The sequence below is a fragment of the Lonchura striata genome, chromosome 5 (assembly GCF_050655825.1).
Source record: "Lonchura striata isolate lonStrDom1 chromosome 5, ASM5065582v1, whole genome shotgun sequence".
NCBI lineage: Eukaryota > Metazoa > Chordata > Aves > Passeriformes > Estrildidae > Lonchura > Lonchura striata.
The window spans coordinates 47,593,349-47,603,274 of NC_140707.1; the positions used below are offsets into that span (position 1 = coordinate 47,593,349).

At 36.4% G+C, this 9,926-nt stretch overlaps 1 protein-coding gene across 10 annotated transcripts in view; it reads left to right on the plus strand.

Moving 5' to 3' along the window:
- The window catches only part of AKAP6 (A-kinase anchoring protein 6), a 269,301-nt gene that overhangs the window by 249,359 nt on the left and 10,016 nt on the right, over nucleotides 1-9,926 (plus strand). The window lies entirely within an intron of this gene.

The following is a 9,926-nucleotide window of genomic DNA, read 5'->3' on the forward strand; positions in this document are numbered from 1 at the left end:
ACTTGTAGATTTGGAGGCCTATATGGACAAGTGAAGAAGTTAAACAAAATGTCTAGAGTTTTCATTTTATTTGGAGGGGTTTTTGCTATTTCCAAAAGCTGTAATGCAGCCATTTAGGTAATGTGCTTTCACCAGAAGAAAATTTTCAAAAATGTACCGACTTAATAGTTTACCAAGACATTTCTAGCATAGTTTTTCTATAAAACATACAGAAATGATAACAAATACATCTACTTAGTATTTCAGTATGCACATACATTTATATCAGAGGTACTATAGTAATACTATAATACACATTAAATAATAAAATGTAAATCATGAGCAGTAATGATCTGAGTTCCATTTCTCCTTCTATATAAGATTGTGTCATTGTTGTAGCTCTAATCCATATACAGGTCTTCGTGTTTGGTGTGTGCAGTAACATGTAAATTACCTAGCCAGCTGCGTTAAGCAGTGTTTGTTTATTCTATTTCTTTTGGCATAGCATACAACTGAATTTCTGCCAAAAATGTGGCTGCTTCAGGGAAAACTGTTCAAGTCAAAGGAAGTTTTGAAAGGAAAGATATATCATAAGTCTTTACTCTGAAACAGTATAATCAAAAGAAACTCTGTTCATAAAAAAGACCTGTATTAATGTAAAATAATGAGTTTGTAAAATACAATGAGAAAACAGAATCTTTTTAGAACACTCTGTTTACATCGACTTTGTAAACAAGAATACAATACTTAGAGGCAGAGACTTTTTTCATGTGTGGGAAGGATGACTAAAAGTGTGAAATGTGAAAATGGAAAGCTTAAGAAAAATTATTTTTAAATGGCATATTAATATCCCCTAACACATAGCAGATAAGTGCATTTAAATTTAGAAACCAGTGATGTTTAAATGTTAAAAAATTGCATTAATGATGCGAGAGCTATCTACTTACACTTGCAGTCCTTTCAGTCTCGTCTGACACTTCCTTTTTTATCCAGCCAGCTAATTTCCCCTCCTTTGTGAGGAGTAACTGTTTTCACACTAGTGGTTACCCAGCAAGCCTCCTCATTGTTTCATGGTTAATTATCTTCTTGAGCTTCACCTTCTCAAGCAAAGTGAGAAGGACTGGGCCTCCCTGCAGCTCTAATGAAAGCTAAGTTTGAGAGATTCACTCTGTGAATAAATGCAGTGTCTGATCTACAAACATAATAAATGAGTTCCTAAATTTTATGGAGTCACAGTTCATTCAGCAGGTTTACTGGTTTACTGAACAATTCAGAAATACACTTTATTCTAAAATTCCATTTTGATTTTTAAACGGGGTGGAATATTGTTTCAATGTGAAACAAAATACCATAAACTGTTCCAAAATTCCTAAGCACTACACAAAAAGTACCTGTCATACAGCTTCAGTAAAAACCTGAGCAGCTGCAGCTGAAAGACTTAGAGGTCTATACTGCATATTAACAACACTTCTACTGATAACATTAATACTAATAACCCTGTACCCTTCAGCTATTGCTTTGTAAACTCTTAGTATTCATTGGACTTTTTGGGCCTCACCTGCACTGAAAATAGGCATTGTGGATAGACTGAAATCTTCAACTTATGTTTTGATTTGAGCCCAAGTTTAGGCTATGTAACATTTAAAATAAACTCATCTGTAAGAGAAGGAAGTTGAACAATGGCAACATAGTGATTTTGTAACAGTGAGTTACTCCCTATTTTATTTTTTTACTCTGTCAGACTAAGGCAGACATGTATAAACCCCTTACAATAGCAAGATATAGTTGTCCACTACTTTGGCTTCTTCCAAGTGAATTTCTACAAAGTAAGCTTATATCAAATCATTTTGCAAGTGATCTAACCAAACTGTGCACTTGAGACACTACACAGGACCTATGCAATGTACAAGCTTAGACTGGAAATTCCAATCCATTTTTTCCAGCCAGCTCCAGAGCTGTGTTGACATCAATTATGTATAGAGGTATAAACATCATCACTTACCAGAGAAGGAGAAAATAAAATAATCTGGAAGTTCAAAGATGATATGATCTTGGTGAAAGAGCTCTGCCTACCTAGGAACTGCTTATATTTGGAGATTAGACCAGTGTTTCTATATCACAGCATTTGAAGAGCAGCTTTTCTTAGACATAGTCTGTGTAATGGCAAGGAGCAATTGTGCTGTTGTAGCCTCAAAGTGCTTACCATTGTAATTTTGATTCATTGCCAGAACTCCCTGCCACTTACTGACAACTGTGGTGTTTAACTTAGCACTTGGAAATCCATAGGTGGGCAGACTGTGCAAGTACTTGTAATATGCAGTATTCTTCTAGACTTTGACTTAACAATACTTGCTTATTGACTCCCCTCAAGTTGATATCTAAAATTTACAGATGGTGAATCAATTGCTTCAGGAAATACCAGAAGTGAAATTGCAGAGAAATTGCATTGAAAATTTAAATAAGGGAGACAGGGAGTCCATTCTCATTGATAATGTGAATTCGGTGGTCTCTCAACTGATTCAGAAGAAGAAACTGATGATAGGGATGGGTATTTTTAATGCAGTCCTGTTATTCATAAATAATAGATAAAGTCTTCCTTTCCAGTATACTGGAAGAATTTTTTTACTTAGAAATTCAAGTCTCTCTATTCGAGCTCTTCATGAGAAAACTTTTTTCCTAGGTTTCTCCTAAGGTCAAGTTCCCAAGGGCTTATGTCCTGCTCTTTTGTACCTTATATCTGTCTATGTTTCTATGGTGATTCTCACTCTTCAAAGTTTTTCAGGAACCCTCATTTCTGCTGAAACAAAGTTCTTTAAAAAGCCATGATTTTGGTGTCCTGATGTGCCTGCTGTAGATTGGAGGTGGCTATTGCATCTACTGAGTCTCATAGCATCCACTGAGATGTTCTGGTTTAACTGAGAGTACACTGGTAAAGGAGTACCAGTTCCAATGTAAATGATACTAAATTAAAACTATTATTAACAATATGCTGACCTCTTAACTAGTACAAAGAGAAAGCTGTGACATTCACATTCTCTGGACAGAGACATAATTCTGTCTCTCAGGATTTCTTGGAGAAACACAGAGAGAAGAAGAGAAAACAATCTTTATCTCTGCTCCTCTGTTTTCCCCATGTGGAATGTGGTATGGAGATTGTTTACCTGGTGATTGCTTGATTGGATTCTGGTGAAGGTTGTTTGGGTTCAATGACCAATCAGATCCAGTTGTGTCTCAGACTCAGCAGAGAGTCACAGGTTTGTTAGGTTAGTAAGAAGTAGGTATATAAAATAGTATAGTATCTCTTTAAATAGTATATTAATGTAATGTAGTACAGTTTTAATAAAGCTATCCTTCAACCTTCTGACCTGGAACCAGACATCATAATTTCTTCCTGAATCTGAGGTTTGCCACATTTTTACTATAGAAAACAACAGTGATTTATTATGCCACTTTGCTTTGTTGGTACAAATTTGTTTATGAGCATCTAAATGTGGAATGCAATTGATTTGGCATTAATGTGATGTTCCAGAAATTCCCTGTTTTTTCTGAATATTTGATAGTCGTAACTATAAAGAAGCCATTTGGGTCAAATTCTGAGACTTTGCAGGGATGAACTCCCTCCAACTTGCATGGGCATGTATCTGAGGAATAGTGCCAGGATTTGCTCTTTTCTGACCTATGTGTGCATAGAAACATTTCAGTTTTAGATAAAACCAGGAATGTTTTTCTAAGAGATCCATAAAGGGCTTGTGATGGATTCTCGAACAAAGAAAAACATATATTACTCTGAAGTAAAGGTGAGATATGAAATGACATTCAAGGGCAAAAAATCCTGTCATGTAACCTCTTGACAGATGAAAAGAAAGTTACAAAGCAGTAAAAACAACAGTTGGTAAAATATGTCATGTAGCCAGGTTTTCTCATCACAAAAAAAAAAAAAACCCAAATACACAACTTGGGATATAGGTCTGGGATTGTAAACCTATTTGGATGACAATATTATTCAATATAAAAATGTTATAGATGTTCTTCTTTCTAGTAACATCTAAAGGGATTCTTTAGCAAATAAAAAACATAGATGTTAGAAAGGCTATTGTGGCAAAAAAAAGAGGTAAATGCTTCTGTAGAGGATGGAAAACAGATAATGGGTAGGTCATTAACAATGATCCTTTGGACACAGAGCAAGGACTGAACTTGTTGAGTCCCTGCTTTTGCCTTGATCTGTGATCAAAGTTAGTTCCTGCAGGCCTTCTGCTGACATGGCTCACCTTCTGTTTCAGCCTGGCTTGTACACTCCAGTGTGATGTGATAGTGGAGTCTGATGGAGAGGCTGGAGCCTTTCACTCTTTTCTCCATCTGACACTGCAGGCAGCTTACCAATGGAGTTAGAATACCCTCATAAGACCCATATGCAGGCACATCTGACCCCAGAATTTTACCTAGCATCAAGTGACGTAGAAATAGCAGAAGAATGCTTAGAGAATGGATGATTTCCCCAACTTAAAACACTTCTGTTACTAGTAGGCATTAATAGTTTTCAGCTGGGCATCCTCTTAAAATGGCATTTATTTTACCTGTTGCTTAGGAGATGTGCCCACAAAGCTGCTGCCATGATAAAGAAAATGACCTGTTTTTAAACCTAGATATGACAACAGTAGTCCTTTAGACTGTTGTTTCTGACCATTATCAGAGAACTTCAAAAGATCATCACAGAGACCTGAGCAAAAGTGGAGTCTCTGTTGTTCCCAGCTCATAGTGAGAGCCATGCAGGTGACATCTGTGACTGCAGTGGGCAGAGGCAAAGTCAAGTGTCCTTCCTGTGGTACAGGAATCTGTGCATACAACCACCCATGTAGGACTCTGGCACTCCCTGTAAGCATACATGACCCCTAAAAAAGAAGAAGAAACTCTACATGTGCAGCATTAAGCATGTAATGTCATTGAGAGAGGCAATAATAATTGTAAAGTGCAATAGGAGATTACCACAGATTTAGATCTTGGGGAATACATGTGTGCTTGCTTTTAATTGCAATTGTAACAAATATGTATGTTCATGTATGTTTCTTTCATGCTCTGTGATAAAGCATGCTGCTTCCATATATTCTGAGAATATATTTTAATGTGTAGGCCACTTTGGTGTTATGCACAGGGAATATTATGCATATGCTTATGCATATTAAAAATGGGGATAGTTTTTCTAATGACTGTGATATAGGGAACACCATTTAGAAAATGAGTTTAAGTGAGGCAGAGGTGAAGTGGCACTGTACACAACTATTTCCCTCAGCAGAAGTACTTGGCATGCTTACATTTTTCAAAAGACAAAATCATGTTTGTCTTCCTTGAATGTGCACACATTCCTGGAGGTGGGGGATGGTTTTCTGTCCTTTTTCTGTTTTTCTCTGGCCCTTAAATGCAGTTGAGTTTGGATAATTTGGCCACAAAAACTGAAGGATATATTGCAGGGAGGGAGGAGGAACAGAGTTTGTATTTATTATTGTAAAAGCCCTTTTTTTCATGTTAATTCCTTTAAAAAATATAATAGTACGTAGGGGTTACATTAGAGGCCTGTTTCACCAACACAAAGTATCTGTACTGGAGCAGCACATGCAAATGAAGCCAAAACAGAGAATCATTGTTTAATGTAATTTGCTTCAGAAAAAAGCTAAACTATTCTTGTTTTAGTAAAAAAAAACAAAACCAAAATAAAAATTGCATTTTGACACTTTTCCTTGAAGAGCACTGGGGCTAAGGAAATGTCTTTATTTGGCTTAATAACCTTATTTCTTCCCATTAACATTTTCTGCAGATTAACTGGTTAGCCATTAAACACCAACTCTACAAGGATTTAAGCACACACCTAATTGTGCTCACAAGAGTTATCCCACTGAAATGGGAAGGCTTTCCTGAGTGAGATAGTTCTGGATTCAAAGTAGGAATAGCTAAAAGCCTCAAAGCAGTACCTTCAAATACATTAGAATTAATTTAAACTTTCACTCTTCTGAGTCTATAATTCGATTGATTATTCACTTTATCATACTTAAAACTTTTCATTCAATAGTAAATGCTTCCTAAGTGTTGTTTATCTAGTGGCAATATGCAAAAAACCAGGAATATGCATAATATTGTGCATCTTTTGATGCTAAATACATTGAGAATTTTTTACTTTCTTGGTCAAAACTATTTGCTGTTTCTTACTTTTCTTACTGATCCTAGAGATCTTCTCTAAATGTAGTGGCATTTAGTTGTGACATTCACATTCTCTGGACAGAAAGGCATAATTCTGTCTCTCAGAATTTCTTGGAGAGGTACAGAGAGAAGAAAAAACCCAATCTTTATCTCTACTCTTTTGTTTTCCCCAGGTTTAGTGACTTTATAATATTAGAGACCACTCAGACCTACTTTAAAACTACCCACTTTTAGAAAAATTAAATATATGTTTTTTGCTCACATATTAAAAATGTTTCTGAATTTAAAAAAAATAGTGCTATCATTTACACAAACCTCTATCTAAAAATTTTTGCCAGACAGGACCAAAAAAAAAAAAAAATCAAAAAGTTTTTGCCAGACAGCACAGGTAACCTTTGCAACATTTTGCCACAGACTTCAGCAAAGCCAGGGCTTAGGAGTCAGCATACAAGGCTCACTCCATTGAAATGTGATGTTCTATAGCACCTTCAAGGACTCTCTTTAAATATAGTCTGTCTTACATGTGGAGATCAGCATGTCTGTCTGTGATAGACCCCTTCCTTTTTGGGTATTTGCAGTTCAAGAAAGGATCAGAGAATCAGAGAATCATACAGTCAAAGAATGGTTTGGCTTAGAAGGGAACTCAAAGATCATTTAGTTCCAATCCCCCTGCCGTACACAGACTCTTTTCATTGGACCAAGTCACTCAGATACCTTGATCCAGGCAAGGTAGAACTTCCTTTGGAGTCTTTCTAAAGAGTCAAACTCTCTAGGAAAGACATATTCTTAATTAACTGAAGCAAAATGAAAAACATACTGAAGCTCTTACACAAGTAAAGCTTTCCAAATTGGCAATGGCAGTAGAAGATTCATCTACTTTGTGTAAAAGATGAATTGTACAATACTATACAGTTCATTGAAATGAAAAACATGGACAGAAGAAGAAACAATACCATTTTTCCCAGTAAAGTGAGCAAACAGAATTTATCTCTGGCACTATCTGACATTTATCATTTGTACCCTCCTCTGTACAACACCAAGTAAAGGATAAGGTGGGTGAATTTTAAACATTCTGTTGGCAAGACCTAATAATCTTTTACTAACATGATAACTCTAATCATCCAGCATCCTACCTTTGCAGTGAGCAGCCTGAAAAAGAGATATCTGATATGATGAAAATTATTCCTAAAAATTCCTGGGTTTTTACCTCACTAATGCTGTCAGTGCAAATGTAGGCTGGAGTGACACCACCTTCCATTCTTCACTCCAGAGATTAATTCCAGAGGCTATGATGTGGCACTTCGAAAAACTACCTCAATCTCTGCCTTGTTTGAACAGTTCACTAAATTTATAAAAAAATATAGAGAAAATACATACCTGTACTAAAACTGCCAAATACAAAATGTGTGTGACATAAGCTGAGTGATTTGTTTCAAAGTTAAAACTTTTCCTGTACTTTGGAAGGGCTGCTACTGTAGCTGATAACCACTAAAGTTGTACTTCAAGGGATATGATGTTTATAACTACAGTAATAATTTACTAATATCAATTTAGTCAGTTCCTTGGAGAGAGAGAACTATATTAGTAAAATGACCATATCTACATAGGAGTCTTTGCAAATATAAACAACAATCAGAAAGAAAATAAAACAAAACTAAATAAAATAAATATATTTTTTTTAATCCCCTACCATCAAGCTAAGTCTGCAAAACTTCTGAGTATATGCCAGGCCTCAGGAAAGCATGTGCATTTTAAGAATAAAAAAATAGGCTTTGAAGTGGGGAGCACTCAGTGAAGATGAATGGGCTGAGGTCACAACTGTACATGTTTTATTGTTTTAGTCCATCTGACTTGCTGAACAAACAAGCGGCCAAGTGCTGATTTGCAGAGGGAAGGTTATCTTCCTGACCAATGAGGACCAAATGTTTTGTTTTGAAACAGAATCAGATTCTATGGAACATAAAATTCTTGGAACCTGCTGCTGATTTCCTGCCTTCAGTAATTTCTTCTTGCAGCTGGCAGAAGCTTAAAACAGTAAAATCAAGCAGTTTAGGAAACTTCCCACAGCAATGTCTTCCTAATGCTGAGTATGACAGTGTTGTAAAACATGACACAGAGAAAATGAGCCATTTAATATCATTTCTTTTTTAATCTAATGGGTTTCCAAATAATTATATTGTCTTGCATTTTACTTAAATGTTAGTTAAGGGTCAGCTACAGCTGGGAAACCAAGTGCAACTAAGTACTAACCAGGAGCTTTTATTAAAACATGGCAAACTGGCAAATCCAAATAAAGATTTCTGGACTCCACAATGTACAGAACTGCTCTGATAGCCATAGCTGTCTAGCAAATGGGTGCTTTCACAGGAATTTTCTTTAACCAATGTCTCATGGGGGAAAAAAAGAACTTTAGCAGAGGTACTCTATAAAAACTTTGGGGCAGCTAGATCCACAAAGAGGCTCAAAGTTTCAACATTAGTAACGACAGATTCAGGAAATACCGAAGGCCTCCTAACCTGCCAAGAATGAAAAAATTCTTTCACACCTGCAGTTCTGCCCATTATTACATGTGATATCTTTACACAGCTGCAGTACTCAGGGACCTACATTACAGCTGAGCCCAATGAAGCACGAGGACACAGATTTATCTTAGATGGAGAGAATCTTTATTTATCAAATAAGTTAATAATCACATCACCCCATTGAATGGTGGGCAGCTGCCCAGTTTGGGGGAAATAATTCCACCTGATTTCCATTGATTGTTTTAGCCTCTTGTTTACTGGACCTACTGGGAAGATATGGCCTTGTTTCTTGCACAGAAACAATGCCACCTATATCCATAATTAAATAGGCACTGGAGCTGTGTCTCTTGCTGATTAAACATGCCAAACGCAGCACTACAGGACAAAATTCTCCTCATCTATGACCAAATTAATATTTGTTTTATTCAAAATTACACAGGACAGGAAAGTTTCTTTTAAGAACAATGTAAGTAGGGCTTCTCCTGAGAGAATAGTTTGGTTCATATCTCTTATGCCCAGTGTGGCAAAGTGTCCCAGCCCAAAATCTGTGTCCTAACTATTGAACTCACAAAAGGGCAGTGAAGCTTTAGTTCCTACTTCAAAGAGAGTTTCCAACTGAGAACTGAAGTCAGAAGTACATGCCTTTCCCTGCACAATTAACTTTGGCTGGGTCTTGATGAGTCTAAGTAACTAAGTTGTGCAGAAGTGCACTTTTTTGGACTACAGCTTCATTTTATCTGCTTTATATTTGCTGTGATTTGCTCTGGCTGTTTGGCATCATGTCAATGCTGTATTTTTAAAACATCACTTGCTCAAAGAAAATTGGAGAAAGCAAGAGATCAGAGTTGAAAGGTTTCTTGGAAGAAGTGTTTGTGTTTCTGGATACAGTGATCACTGTTCAGATGTTCAGATGATTTAAACTAAACAATTCTACATTAGTCAACAATTCTATTACAAGACTCCTTGTAAAAGCAAAGCCTTCTCTAATATGGAGGCCTCTCAGGAAATAGCAAAAGAAAGCAAAATTAATTTGTGCTCAGCCCCCAGATCAGGGACCATTTCAGTCTTATTTTCAAGGGCTTAAAGTGGTTTGGTACTTGTGTTTGGCCACTTGACAAATCACATCTGAGTGAGAAAAGTTGTCAAGGTGTTCTTCCTCTTCCACACATGTTTCTAGAATGATTAATTCTTGTTATCGCATGTTCTGAGTCATAATAACAAACAGTATTGGAAAGT